The sequence below is a fragment of the Hemitrygon akajei genome, chromosome 30 (assembly GCF_048418815.1).
Source record: "Hemitrygon akajei chromosome 30, sHemAka1.3, whole genome shotgun sequence".
In the NCBI taxonomy this organism is placed as follows: domain Eukaryota; kingdom Metazoa; phylum Chordata; class Chondrichthyes; order Myliobatiformes; family Dasyatidae; genus Hemitrygon; species Hemitrygon akajei.
In genome coordinates, this window is record NC_133153.1 from 23,120,629 (window position 1) to 23,135,273 (window position 14,645).

At 41.2% G+C, this 14,645-nt stretch overlaps 1 protein-coding gene across 14 annotated transcripts in view; it reads left to right on the top strand.

Annotated features, from left to right (window-relative positions):
- Window positions 1–14,645, top strand: part of LOC140718865 (WD repeat-containing protein 72-like) — a 339,559-nt gene that overhangs the window by 5,652 nt on the left and 319,262 nt on the right. For 2 of the 14 annotated variants that reach the window (XM_073033111.1, XM_073033113.1), the window contains one exon: window positions 675–741. The exons of 11 other annotated variants lie outside the window; for them this stretch is intronic. The gene's annotated coding sequence lies outside the window, so the exon portion shown is untranslated. Of the gene's footprint in view, window positions 1–674; window positions 742–10,328; window positions 10,520–14,645 lie in introns of those variants that run through there. One more of the 14 variants, XM_073033112.1, reaches the window with a different exon arrangement.

A 14,645-nucleotide genomic window follows, 5' to 3' on the forward strand; every position in this document is an offset into this window, starting at 1 on the left:
TAGTGATACAGCATGCAGTAGGCCCTTCCCGCTCTTTTAGCTACGCTGCCTCAGTAACCTCACAACCCCGATTTACCCTAACCTAATCACAGGACAATTTACAGACCAATTAACCCCCCCTGGGACGTCTTTTGGACTGTGGGAGGAAACTAGAGCACCTGGGGAAAACCCCCATGTTCCACAGGGAGGACACACAGAGACAATCATTACAGAATGGAGCCGGAATCGAACGCCAAACTCCGGAACACCCCGAGCTGAAATAGCATTGTGTTAACCGCTATGCTACCGTGAGGCTAAATTATGTGGAGAATCCTGAATTGCATCAAAATTTGCACACGGGCCGTAGTCCAGATGTTTTCCAGCGCTGAGTTGAAATTTCTTTATCCAAGTCAATCAACTGCTAATAATTTTGTGAAGTAGTGACTCAGTGACACTTCATCTGAAGTTCTGGAGACAAATACCTCTAGTATTCTAAAACATTTGTTTTCTCCCCCAGAAAACTGTTAAATAGACCAGGGGCAAATTAAATAGCTTGTTGACATTTTTATGACCTTCCTTAAATTGCACCTTATGCTTGATACTGATTCCCTGACTGACTGCTTGTAAGGAGTGCTGGCTGGCTAATTAGGTGCCCACAGGCATTAATGTTTCTTTCTCTTAATAATTTGGTGCAGCTGAACGCCTTGCTTCAGCAGGTCGACTGCACTGAGGTAGGACTGGAGTCAAGCATTGACCAAGTGGGTAAGGATGACAAATTTACTTTTCTAGCACGCGGCAGAACTAAATTTTAAGTGTTTCCCGCAATATGACCACTTCAAGGTCATGTTTACTGATACTTGCTCTTTATTCTGGATTTATTTACCAAGGGCTATAATTTCCCAACTGTGCACTATTTCTCACTTAGTACCATCTGATGGGATAATTGCTACTCATATTTCTTTCCTGTAATAAGCATTTCTCACCGTCGCCTGAAAGATGTAAGCTATCAGTATGGTATTGGAGGGAACAGAAATATACAGTGGGCAATCCTCACTGTATCAGGTGTGACCCAGAAACAAAAGCACAGATTGTTAGCCTAAGGCACATAACATCACATTTACTGCATACATTAAGCCAGCCCTCAGATATTACTGATTCAGTCTTGCCTGGGAACATTTTGGAGCGCTGGGAACAAGCTTGACTTAAAACAACTAGGAGCAGCTAAAACGGAACAGATGTCAACTGCAGAACAAATACAGATTGTTCAGAATAAATTGATCGAATGCAGACAGCAGTAAAAATAAGCACAACGTCCTAGAAAGGTGGAACTAGCAAGTGCAGAAGTGGAAAATGAGTGCTGCGCTGGAGCTGAAATATTCAGTTTGATGAGTCAAAAGTCTACTTTTTGTTATGTACACAAGTGCATGTGCAGGTTTAAAGGGAAACTTACCCGTAGCAACATTACAGGAACGTAGCATCAGATACACAGAATTCAAAAGATAAACGTTAAATAATGCAACATTTGTAGAAGAGAGAAGTCTGCATGAGTTTTCTCCAGGTGACCTACATCCAAAATTTGCAGATTGGTTTGTTAATTGACCACTGTAAATTGCCTGTAGAGTCTGGATAATTGGTAGAATCTTGGAGAGCTGATGGGAATGTCGGGGAAATAAAATGGGTTAAGGTAGAATTATTGGACAAATGGATGCTTGATGGTTGGTTTTGACTTATTGGATGGTGTTTGTTTCCGTGAGGGTGGTGGTGGGCAGGTGAGAAGGAAAGGGGGTGAGCTCCGTCCGAGTAGCCTCCAATTTGAAATTGAAACATCAACTTCTTTAATTCTACTGATTATTCCCTCCTCCCTCCTCCTCTCTTTGTCCATCCCCCATTCCGGTTATCCTCTCAGATCCCTTCCCTTCTAGTCCTGGTGAAGGATCTTAGACCGAAACAGCAACTGCTTATTCCCCTCCGTAGATGCTGACTGACCTGCTGATAGGGAAGAAGAACAGGAATTCCTTTACCCTTGAAATTGTTTCAGGTGCTGGTGTTTGGCCCCAAGAGATGGCAGTAACTGATGGAGTTATACTGGACTAATCCTTAAACAGCTGGGCTTAATTAAGCCTGAACACTCTCAAGGCAGCAATGAAATAGATGCTCATTGATTGCCAAAGCCTAGTCATTTCAATATTTTATTTATTGTTTATTGAGATACAGTGCAGAATAGGCCCTTCTGGCCCTTCGGCCACGCAGCCCTGCAATCCCCCGATTAAATCCTTTCCTACTCATGGGACAATTCACAATGCCCAATTAACCTACTAACTGGTACTTCTCCAGACTGTGGGAGGAAACCGGAGCACTCAGAGGAAACCCACGCAGTCACGGCGGGAATTGAACCCCCGGTCATCTGTCTGGTAAATAGTTTTTCTAACCATTGTGCTACCATGCCGCCACATTTAATCTAACCATCGACTGTTCACTGAGCTCCGTTGGTGCTGCCTGACCTGCTGAACTCCTGCAGCATTTTGTGTGTGTTGCTCAACATTTCCAGCATCTGCAGAATCTCCTGTGGTTGTTACCTCTTCCCGATCAGAATGTTGGAATGGACCAGTGAATCTGAACAGCCTCTCACTCTAAATCAATTCAACAGTGTCTGCTTGAAAGAGTACCTGGACTAACTGCACATTTCACTTAGATATATTTATAAAATGAAAAAAGTAAGAAGAATACTTCACTGTTAACTATATTGCACTTGCTCACATCCTGTTGTTTTGAAACCATATTTCATCTTAATGGTATGATGTTTAGCAAAAAGAAAGGAGAAATCTTGTCTTAGGAAAGCAATTTTTTTTTAGTGACTGGATGATACTCTGTTCTGTGGGTCTCGCTATTAGTAATCTAGATATCGGAAGATAAAAGATGTCTTCTAGATCAGAGGGCTGGGAGGTTCACTTGCTGGATGTAAACAGGATAGCAGTTAACCTGAAAGTACATCAGGTTTAAAAACTGAAAACAGTAAGAGATGCAAGGAGGAAACCTTTGAGACTAAAATCTGCCTCATTAAAAATTAATCCTCACCTTATTAGTGGTTTTATCCTTTATTCTTCCCTCTAGTACTTTATTGATTCAGAATTATTATCAGGAATACCGTTGTTCAGAGAGCCATATGGAGAAATTTCTGATTCTATAGATGGAAGACTGTAAATAAAAGAAAAACCTGAAATATTGATCAAAAAGCAACACAACTAGTCCTAGAATGTGGATTAACTGCTTCTGCTCTTTCCTTCTTTCTCCATGTGGTTTAAATCCTTTCTCGTTTCTCAGAAGGTGTGAGGCAGGGGCCAGCTGGAGCTGAACACTGTCTAGTTCAGCTTTGGCCAGCTACTTGTGTTGTTAGTTTACCTCACTTTTTTATCTGTTGTTGCTTTTGGCACCTTATTTGTTTTAGATGTAAGCATGTTTGTTTTTGTGCTTTTTCAGGGAAATATGTAGCTCAAATAAACAGAGAGAATGAAGAAAATATATCATAATGCTTATCACCATGAAAAGTATCTTAAGCAACTTGGTATGATTTGCTTCTTCAGTACACTGGTGGTAGTGGTAGCAACTATTGCATGTTTGGTAAACAAAATTAAACTGAATAAACAATCTTTTTTTCCTTTCAAGTATAGTTGAAGGATCTGTGATTTTGACTGAATACCCTGCATGATAAGTTGAGGCTTTAGAGTCTGACAATGTAACACTGCCTAAACACTGCCCTAGAATTCTGAAACACTCACCTTCAAAAGTTTCTTTTTAAATTTTTGCTGCCAGTTTTCACCCTGCTTGCAATCTCACATGATCCAATTCTCTCTTTTTTGCCTTTTAAGAATTCTCTATCTCTATCTCAGGAAGTAGGCTAGTGACCAGTGTGCATGACAAAACCATTGACTTGTTTGTATTTCAGAACCACTTATCACAAGAACTCCATTGCATTTCCCTATTTATTTCAACTCCATTGCATTTGTTTTGGTGATGGCACTTTCCACACGAATGCCTCCAGAATGTCTTCCCGAGTTTCCTGCTAGCAGCCATGGTTGACAGAGCTTTCATCTGTCTCTGTTTCACTTATGGTATTTCTGCTCTGATTCCATCCCCCCTCCCTACCTCATTCCCTATATCCTTACCTTGCATCCTACTAACCTTTACATGCAACAGATCAATCCCTATTGTTTCTGATACATTCAATATGATACCACCACTGGACACGCCTTCCACTCCCTTACCATGATCATAAACTTGTCCAACAGTCTGAAGGATCTATAATCTTCTGTAACTCCCACGTTTACTCTTTCATCTCTACCAACCACTCTCCTTCTTATGCCATTTTGCAGTGTGTCTAACACTTCTTCAATGACGTTGCCGCTACTTTGGGGAGAAAAGCAAGTACACATTGGATGATCATTTTGCAGGACACCCCAGATACATGACTCTGAACTTACGTTCGACTTAAGTAATCTCTCTCTGGTTCTAACACTCTGTTTTCATGGTCTTTTCCTGAATTCCAATAAGCATAAAATCAAGAAACAAGTTTCACTGAGTCACATTGCATTGCTCAGGACTCAACACTGGTTATCTGAAATTGTGGAAATCAGTTTTTCTACTTTTCACCTGGACTGACCAGTTCGACATCAAACTGCAATGTTGCCCATCTTTCTCTATCCATAAATAACGCTGAACATTTCCAATATTGTTTTTCTTTCTCCTCTGTTCTCATTCACTCCCTTCTATCAGATCTGCTGCATCCAATAAGCCTTTCTCAGCTGCTACTACCACTCGTGTCTTTCATCTCCATCCTATCACAGACATCCCCTTTTTTTTCTCTTCACTCCTCCTCACCTTAAAGCACGTTTGATTTCTAACTTTTCACAGTTCTGAAGAAAAGTAATGACATGGGACATTTTTTTCTCTCTCTCTTGCTGCAAATGCTGAGCACTTTCAGCATTTTCTCTTTACGTTTGACTTCACACATTAGATCAGGCTTTTCATCCTCTGCCTGATAATGGGAGTGCTACTGATAAGACTCACAATGAGCTACTATTCTTACTGGATTACTTGGCAACAGATGTCTTGACTTCAAATTTAACTGTCAATTTTTCTTGATGGAGCTTATTTCTCTAAAACATCTCTTTCCATCCACTTTCCCCACTTTGTATTTCCTCAATGAACCTTGCTGAAATAGATATGCCAACCCAAGAGGAATGATTGTTCAGCTATATCAGAGAGCTTTTTTTTATTCTTTTAAATAAAGCAAGTGTCACTGGTTTGACCAGCATTTTTTGGTCTGTCCTCAGTTGTCTGTGAGGTGAATAACTTTCCATATCAGGGGTTCCCAACCTTTTTTGATGCCATGGAACATTCCATTAAGCAAGGACCCCCAGTTGAGAGCCCCTGTTCTAGACCATTGCAGAGGGCTGCTAAGAATAAAACACACTGAGATGGGGTAGATGAGATAATGGAGAAGAATTTTCTTCCCAAATGGATAATAGCAGAAAACAGTGCTTATTTTTAAAAGCAATTCTCTGGATGTTTCATGAATGCATTAACAGGTATTTTCTATTGGTTCCAGATTACTTTAACTAATTGAATTTAAAATTCACTGCTGCTACGATGGCGTCTGAGATGTTTTTCTTGGATTTTTTATCCAGGCTGCTGGATCGCCAATTCAATGTAGACGTTGCTGCATCCTAGACCAGCACCTAGTGTTATTGACCCTGTTCTCACCTACATCATTGTGCAAAAGTCTCGGGTATATATATATATAGCTAGGGTGCCTAAGAATTTTCCATAGTACTGTCTTTGTCAACTTGAAGCAGAAAGCAAGTTTGTAAATCTGGTGGGAGAAAAGGTTATTGGGCTTGATGAGGGTGGAGCGCCACGGGAAAGGTGTGGGGCAGGTGGTGGAGAAGGAGTGCAAGGGGCAGGGAGTGTCACAGGTGCAGACACACCCAGCCCTGAGACACCAGGCAAGGTCATTTGATTCCAAACAATTGGTTTATTGCTCATTGCAGAACGTCTCTCTGGCATTCCCACTCCCTCCCCTTTTCCCTCCCATTTTCCTACCGTGATTCCCCTCTCCCTGCTTCCTTCCAACTTTCAGCCCACAATAGAGACCCATGTCAGAATAAGGTTTATTATCACTCACATATGTCATGAAATTTGTTTGTTTTTTGCAGCAGCAGTACAGTGCAATATATAAAATTGCCACAGTTCTGTGCAAAAAGGTTTTAGACACCCTCGCTATATCTATGTGCCTAAGACTTTTGCACAGTTCTGTAGTAATTTTATGTACTGTAAAATGGTCCACTTCAAAGCCTGGAGAAATGGTTAGGAATAAACTACCTGTTGGCCCAAAGTCCTATCCCAGTCTCTAAATGCAGCTTCATGCTCAGTTCCTTTGTTCAATCATCTTCCCTTGGGAAAACATTGATCATCTTGATGGCTCTTGTTGCCCTGATCGGCCAGCAGTATTCTTGTGAGATCCGTTTGTTCATTGTTGATCTGGGGAGTTAAATCCATGAGTTTCTGCATGGCTTCTTTCCAGACCATACTGACTTTGACCATCAGATTGTTTTGATTAGCGGTTAATTTTAAAACTTGGGAAAAAACAAGATCCACTATATTTTGTCCTCAGCTGGGTTGTCAAATAATCATTGAACCTTTCAAACTTGCAACCCAGTCATGTGGCTGTAGAATAAATCTTCAAGCTCTACATAATATATGCAACAAAAATACGTTTCAGTAAGCAGAGGAAACAAACAAAAAAGTACCCAAGTGAAGGGGTTCCCAAACTTCTTTTATTCCATGGACTGCTACCATTAGCTGAAGGGTCTGTACACCCTATGTTGGGTACCCCTGCCCTAGTACTTGCTTGATGAAAATATCTTTTTGGTTTTGAACCTTGTCTATCTCTACCTCTGTGATCTCCTACCAATGCACTTCTTTAATATTGGCATCCTGTACGTCATCCATTTTTGAATGCTCCACTACTAGCCATTATTAACAGTTGCATTGTCTGCTTCTATGCCCCATGCTCCAGACATTTTCTCTCTCTATCTCTTTGCCTGTTTTTCCATTGCTAGATTTCCCTTAAAATCTACCACGTCCATCCATTACCACAACATAACGGGCTCCTGAATTGGCTGTGGCAGACTTCGTGGCTGTGGACTCATTTTCGTGAACCTCAGTTCTGAATGGAATTTGCTCAATTTTATTGTATGCATGATTTTTTTCCCCTCTGCACATTGGATGTTTGGTGGTCTTTTTTTAAAAATGGGTTCTATTGGGTTTCTTTGTTTGTGCCTGCCTGTAAGGAGATGAATCTAAAGGTTATGTATGGTGTGCCTACTTTGATAATAAATGTGCTTTGAACTTTGAACTCTTATCTCTTCCTGCAGCTTGGTCTCCAATTGAGTTTAATAACACTCTTTTGAAATATTATAGGTGGTTTCAGATGATAAAAATCAAAATCGCTGATGTTATTCGGCAGGTCAGGTGGCATCTTTGGAAAGTGAAACAGAATCAATGTTTGAGGTTCAAGACCACTCAAAAGGGGATGGAAGACTCCTTTCACAGATGCTACCTGATGTGCTGAGTGTCTCCACTATTTTCTGTTTTCTTTCTGTTATTGGAGATTAAGGATAAATATGTTTGCTGTTGTCAAACTTTCATATAGAATTCGCATCTATCTCAAGATGTATCATTCATTATGTTTAAAGCTAGTTTCATAATGATCATTATTTGATTAATGACATTCTTAGGCTGAAGGTTTGTCTGAGGTATGGGTCCAAGAGTTACTAACTCAGGATGTGCTTAGTTATAGGCATAAAAATTCTCAAGTGGACAGTTAACCAGAAAATAGACCAATATTGAGTAAGGTTCCTGTTCATTATTGTCTGTCACACAATTAGCCCTAGACATTGCGTATAATAATCAGGTCTTGCAAATAGAAACACTAAATCATTTTTTGCATTGTCTCTCCTATCCATAGGTTGGGGATACCAGTGGGAGCGGCATGGTTAATGGTGGCCTGTGCCGGTGGTGGGGTGGGGGGGATGTGGGTTAGATTTGGAGCCATGGGCAGTAGGAGAAATGGGATCTTGAGGGTTGTGAATATGATTGAGTGGTGGAGGGTGGTTATCATGAATGCATTTGGATGGGGTAACAGTCTGAGAGTGAATTGATGTTTGCCTGTTGGAGGTGGTAGGAGAAGTGATGCAAGTAATTTTGACAGTAATTGTGGTGCATTATGTGAGATGGGAGCTAAGACTGATGTGACAGACTCAACAGTGATGACTAACAGTGCTTGTCTCATTTAAGTAACACAGTAATGGATCTTGACAGTATTGTTATGACTTTCGCAGTGTAGGGTGCAAATGCCACTCAAGAGCTATGAACACACAATGGACTGCAGTACGAATAATGTAAAAGCATGCATTTCATATCACTGTACATGCCCAGAATCCTGTGTGAGTGTCGGCACATATGTTTGGAGAAAGTGGAAAAAATGTAGCAACAGTATGGCTGGGCAGAAGGGATTTAATTACATATAGTGATAGGGTTCAAGGTTAAATTTTTCTAAGCAGCATGCAAAAGCACGGTGGTGTAGTGGTAAGCACAACTCTTTGCAGTACCAGCAACCCGGGTTCAACTCCCACCGCTAACTGTAAGGAGTTTGTACATTCTCCCCATGGCCCCGTGTTCCGGTTTCCTCCTACATTCCAAAGATGTACCGGTTGGCAGGTTAGCTGATCATTGTAAATCGTCCTGTGATAAGGCCAGGGTTAAATCAGGGGTTGCTGGGTAGCAGAGCTTGGGGGGCCGGATGGCTGTGCTGTATCTCAATAAATAAATAAAACACAGTTGAATTTCTGGCTGTGCTTCTTTAATGCAAGACTTCTGATTGTCATAGAACCATAGACATCCCACCCTGCAAAAACTCATTTCAGGGAGGTAGCACCATCAATTTGCAGGAGACTCCCGGGAAAGGTGGGATATCTGCAATAGAGTAGCTCCTCAGCAGCGAGCCAGCTAGTTTAAATAACGTTAGCTATGCTGATGAACACCTGTTAAACTCACCTCAACATGTCTTTTACATTTTAACCCACCATGGGCAATAGAAAAGTCACTGTTGCAAGCAGTGCAGCGAGCAACACTGTCATTATTTTGACCCCTATTAGGCAGGGGTACACTTTAGTGTAGTTTGGGGTGAAGCACGTTTTATATTTTCTTTTTTTTTTGGAACACTCTGCCAAGGTGCGCTCTCTCTTGCTCTCTTTCTCTCACTCTCTCTTGCCCTCTCTCTCTCGCTCTCTTTCTCTCTCTCTCTCTCTCTTTGTTTCTCACTTGCTCTCCAAAAAAATCGATTTCCGGGATATTGTATATAATTCGCGGGCGTCAGGGAGCCACTATCAATATGTGGGAGACTCCGGAGAGGTGGGATGTCTGCATAGATTATGACGACAGCACAGAAACAGTCCCTTGAGCCCATCTAGTCCATGCTGAGCTATTATTCTGTCTAGTCCCATTGACCTGTACCTCCCATTGATGTACTTATCCAAACTTAAATGTTAAAGTCAAATCCCTATCCGCTACTTGCGCTGGCAGCTCGTTTCATACTCTGAGTAAAGAAGTTTCCCCTCATGTTCACCTTTCACCCTTAACCCAAGCCCTCTGGTTGTAGTCTCACCCAACCTCAGTGGAAAAAGCCTGTTTGCATTTACCCTATCTATACCCTTCACAATTTTCTGCTTTGTATTCAGTAGTCTCTTTTTCAGACATTAACGCAAGGTTTTGCAGAAAGTGAAGTTATGAGACGGCGAAGTAAAACATTGCCCCTGGTGGCACAGATGTGAAGTCAACTGTGCAATAATAATTGCATTCAAACATACCAACACATTCTTGGCTACTTGTAAAGCTCTTGCATCAATAGTTTACCACCATATGCTTCAACTACTGTCAATATTTGTCTAAAATATCTATATTCAGGCAATGTTCAGCTTGGGTAAATGTAATGACTTCTTGCTTCAGTTCTTTAGAGTAAATTTCTGGACTTTCAATGATACAGTCAGCCTCTAGTCTGACAACATTATAAGTGAGCGAGGAGGAAGAATAAGAAACCTGTAACGTGGCCAAAGGCTTTCAAGTAATTTGTTTAACACCATCAATTCCATGTGACCCCCCCCCATAGAAAGTGAGTCAAATGTTTAAACTACACCGAACTAAGGAGTTATGCAGTTCTGTTCTTGTGCATTATCCTGTTCTAGTAAAGTGAGAAGTGCACACTGTGATTAAAGAAGAAATTTACCTTCAACAGAACAGGCTCAGTATAGCTGAACCAGCTTGGGGCGGCTTCTGCTCACTGTCTGGTGTTTGGATGTGCGACTCCTGTTCCGCCTTTGGTTTCAGTGCACCCTGGAGAGTTTTTAAAGACACAGTTGTGCACTCCCGCTGCCGGCTCTTACCGGGCATGTTGCTTGCTGTCAGCCCCAGTGCCAAAAGGACCGTAAGTTTATTTCTTTGGGCCAAAATTACTTTTTTTAAAGTTGCATTCTGACGCAGGAGAAGAAAATTCTTTTCAGGAATTTAGAATGTGCGGTAAAATATTTTAAATTTATGCATAAATCTTTCTCTGGGATAGAGCTGGTACCTCTTGTGTAGCAATACCCATTCCTGCATTGATGGAAGACCATCCAAAATTTCCTAATTAAGCCCTGTGCAGCATTGTTCATTTGTTATTCTGTGAGTTGTTGTGTGACTTTATTTCCCAAACCAATGGTAGAAATGCAAACACATGGGCAAAACTGCCAGCGTTTCAATGTATTAAAAATAATGAGCATCCCTGATGATTCAATGAGCATATCTGATATGCAAACTTCCGAAAGGGACCTCCAAAGTTATATTGCGGGAAAATTTCAAGGTAGTGTTATCAATGACATTAGTGATAGCTATCCATGGATTTGGTGGGGGAGAATGCAGGGCTCGTTTGAGATTTTAAAGCATGGCTCGCAGAAGCATTCAGAGTCATATAGCACAGAAGCAGGCCCATGCTGACCAAAATTCCTGTCCAAGCTAGTTCCATTTGCCAGTATTTGGCCCATATCATTCTAAACTTTTCCTAACCATCTACCTGTCTGACTGTCTTTTAAAAGTTGCAATTCTACCTGTCTTACTCTTGCAGCTCATTTCATATATGCACGCATTCTGTGTAAAAGAAGTTTCCTTTTAATTTACTATTAAATCTTTCCCCTTCCATCTTAAGCTATGCCCTCTAGTCCTTTTCTACCCTACACTGGTAAAAACACTGAGTTCATTCACCCTTCCTATTGACCCTCATGATTTAATACACGTCTGTAAGATCCCCTCTTAGACTCCTGCACTCTGAGGGAAAATAGTCATAGTCTGTTTAACATTTCCATATGACTCAGTCCCTTGAGTCCCGTCAATAACCTAGTAAATCTCTTCTGCAGTTTAAAACATCTTTCTTATAGTACAGTGACCAAAGCTGAACCCAATACACCAAGTGTGACCTCACCAGCATCTCATATGACTGCAAGATAATTACTCAACCTGCATTTTCAATATCCCGACTGACAAGGGCCAGCATGCCGAAAGTTGACTTCACCACCCTGTCTATCTGTGAATACTTTCAAGGAACCATGTACTTGAACTTCAAGGTCCCTCTGTTCTACAACATTCCCCAGTGCCTTACTCTTTACTCTCAAAGTCCTACCTTGATTTGACTTTCCAACATGCAGGACCTTGTACTTATCTAAATTAAACTCCATCTGCCATTCCTTGGCTCACTTGTCTAGTCTATCAAGATCCTTCTGTAGTTTTTGATAATCTTCTTCACTATCAATGATACCATTTATTTTAGCATCATTTATTAATCTACTAACCATCTTTCAGTCCTGTTATGTAAACAAAATTAAAATTCCATTGAGCTAATCTGAAGACAAAGAACAGAATTATTCCTTGAGCATTGGTCAATGCTAAATCTTTAATCAACTTTTTTTTGTGGTAGTTAATAGTGTTATTTTTATGCCATGCAGTTGGTTACTCCCATATGGGAGGATTTCACATATTGCACTCTACAAGCAAAGGTTATCGATTAAGTTCTGTTAAGTATCCTGCATGATGGCGCCATGGTGTGTGCTGCGCTATCCCTTAATAACAAACACAATAGCTTCTAAAACAGAAAATGTTGGGAATACGTAATAGGCCAGGCAACATTTGGCTCGTAAATTAGTCCGTTATGATGATGACTTTCTAACAGAAATGGGAGAAGGATAGATCATGATTTATGACAAAAAGGAACAGTGGGGGGGGGGGGGGAGAGAGAAAAATGAGTTATATGAAGAATGGCAGACGAGATTAACTGCTCAGTGGGAATGGTACAAACTTTTGGTTCTGATAATGCAAGAAGAAACCAAGCAAGATCAAAGGAAAGCAATTGCACTACATCTACTCCTTGACAAGACGGGCAAATAAGAGGGCTGCAGTGATTCGGTGAACAACTTGGTGCTCTATTGAATCATACTGATTAGAAAGACCACCAGTTTTTATTAGGTCCGCTGATTGAAATAGGGTAACTCATCTATAATGACAGTATGATAAAGAAGAAAATACCTCCTTGTGATCTTTGTAAAATAACTTCTGCATGAAAAAGGAGGAAGTCTTGGACTAGTATTTTGCCTTTGTGGGCATCACAACCAATGAGGTAATTTTAAAGTGTAAGCACTGTTGTAGCAGAGGGAAAAAAACCAGCCTATTTATGCATTGCAACAGCACCATGATAGTTATCAGATAGCCTGTTTCTCTACAATTGCTTGAAGGATAGATATTCGCTAGGATTGTGGAGATAAGTCCCGTGTTGTTCTTTGTGCCATTTATTATATTCATCTGAGAGTTCATACAGTGTTTTTTATACAAAGGTTAACGCTCAGCACTGCCACATTACTGAATAGAATGTCAGCCTGGAAATTTGTACCAAGTCTCTGGATCAGGACTTGAACTCACGCCCCTCTGTTACCATAGTTGAGGAGTGCGATGTATGTAGCAGCCTTGTTCATTTGATTGAAAAGCCAGTGACAATGCAGTTGGCGATTATATTTCCGCTTTCCATGCAAGGGATTTGTTTGAATTTTGCTTGAGTGTTTGCAGAGACTTTGACAATTTCTGGCACCTATTTATTAAATATACTAATTTTTGTAGAGTTCCTGTCAGAAGGTAGAGAAATGTCAGTTCTGAAGAGACGTTTGCATAATGTCAGTGGTGTTAGCCTGACACCATTACTGGAAGCAGTTAGATACTTAAGAATTTTCCACATAATATATAAGTTTGCTAACACTGCCTGGTTTTTAAAAAAGAAAACAAATTATAAACACAAGAAAGTCTGCAGATGCTGGAAATCCAAAGTAACACCCACAAAATGCTGGAGGAACTCAGCAGGTCAAGCAGCATCGATGGAATTGAATAGATAGTTGATGTTTTGGTCCAAGACACTTCTTGAGGACTGAGAGGAAGGGGGGAAATGTCAGAATAAAAAGGTGGAGCAGGGGAAGGAGACTAGCTGGAAGGTGATGGGTGAAGCCAGGTGGGTGGGAAAGGTCAATGGCTGGAGAAGAAGGGATCTGATAGGAAAGGAGGGGACCTAGGGGGAAGTGATAGGCAGGTGAGAAGAAGTAAAGGTCAGAGTGGGGAATAAAGGAAGGGGTGGGGGAGAATCATATACAATATATACATATTGTATACAATGTATTTGCTAAGAGGAGGAGAAGGCCACTCGGCTTCTCAGATCTGATTCACAATTTTATTTGATCACAGCTGACCTGACTGGAATATTAACTGCTTTCCTGTCATCCACCTGCTTACTTACCTAAAATTCTATCTCTGCCTTAGGATATCAATTTAGCATGACAGACTCTGTTTCGTTCAAATGCATAGGTGGGATTTGCAAGAAAGTTAAGGAAAGAACATAACTGAAGCCAAATGGGAGGATTCAAAGATTCATACCACGTTTATTATCAAAAAATGTATAAGTTATATTCCTTGAAATTTGTCTGCTTCTGGGCAGCCATAAAGCAAGAAACTCGAGTAACCCAATTTTAAAAAAAGACCAAAAACCACAGTGCAGAGAAAGAGAGAAAAAGCATACATTGTGCAAACAATAGAAACAAGCCACCCACATCCCGAGCAAGACTGAGTCCCAGATCTGCTTCTGAAGCAGCCGGAGTGGGCCCAAGCCAAGCCTCAGTCCCCAGTTGTCATACCAGCTGGTTTGGAACGCACAGCTGCTGGATCAGTTCACAGCCTTGGCGCTGGCGAGAAAGGAATGACCTCTGCACCCGACTCTGGGGCTTCCAGGTTACCTGTGCTGGCATTTAATTTGTCTAAACACCGGGTAGTGCCACGTTCCAGGACCCAGATCCAGGCGCCCTGATACACCTGGTCCACCCCGTTTGAGGCCATATTTGATCTCACCATATCAGCTCAGCACTTGGAGCTATCCAAGCTCACAAGCGCGTTAGGTGGATGGAACATCGAAACTCTTCTGCATCAACTCCTCTCTAAATCACTCACTCCATCTCCGGCAGCGATATGAGCTCCACCTCCATCTGCGGTTCGAA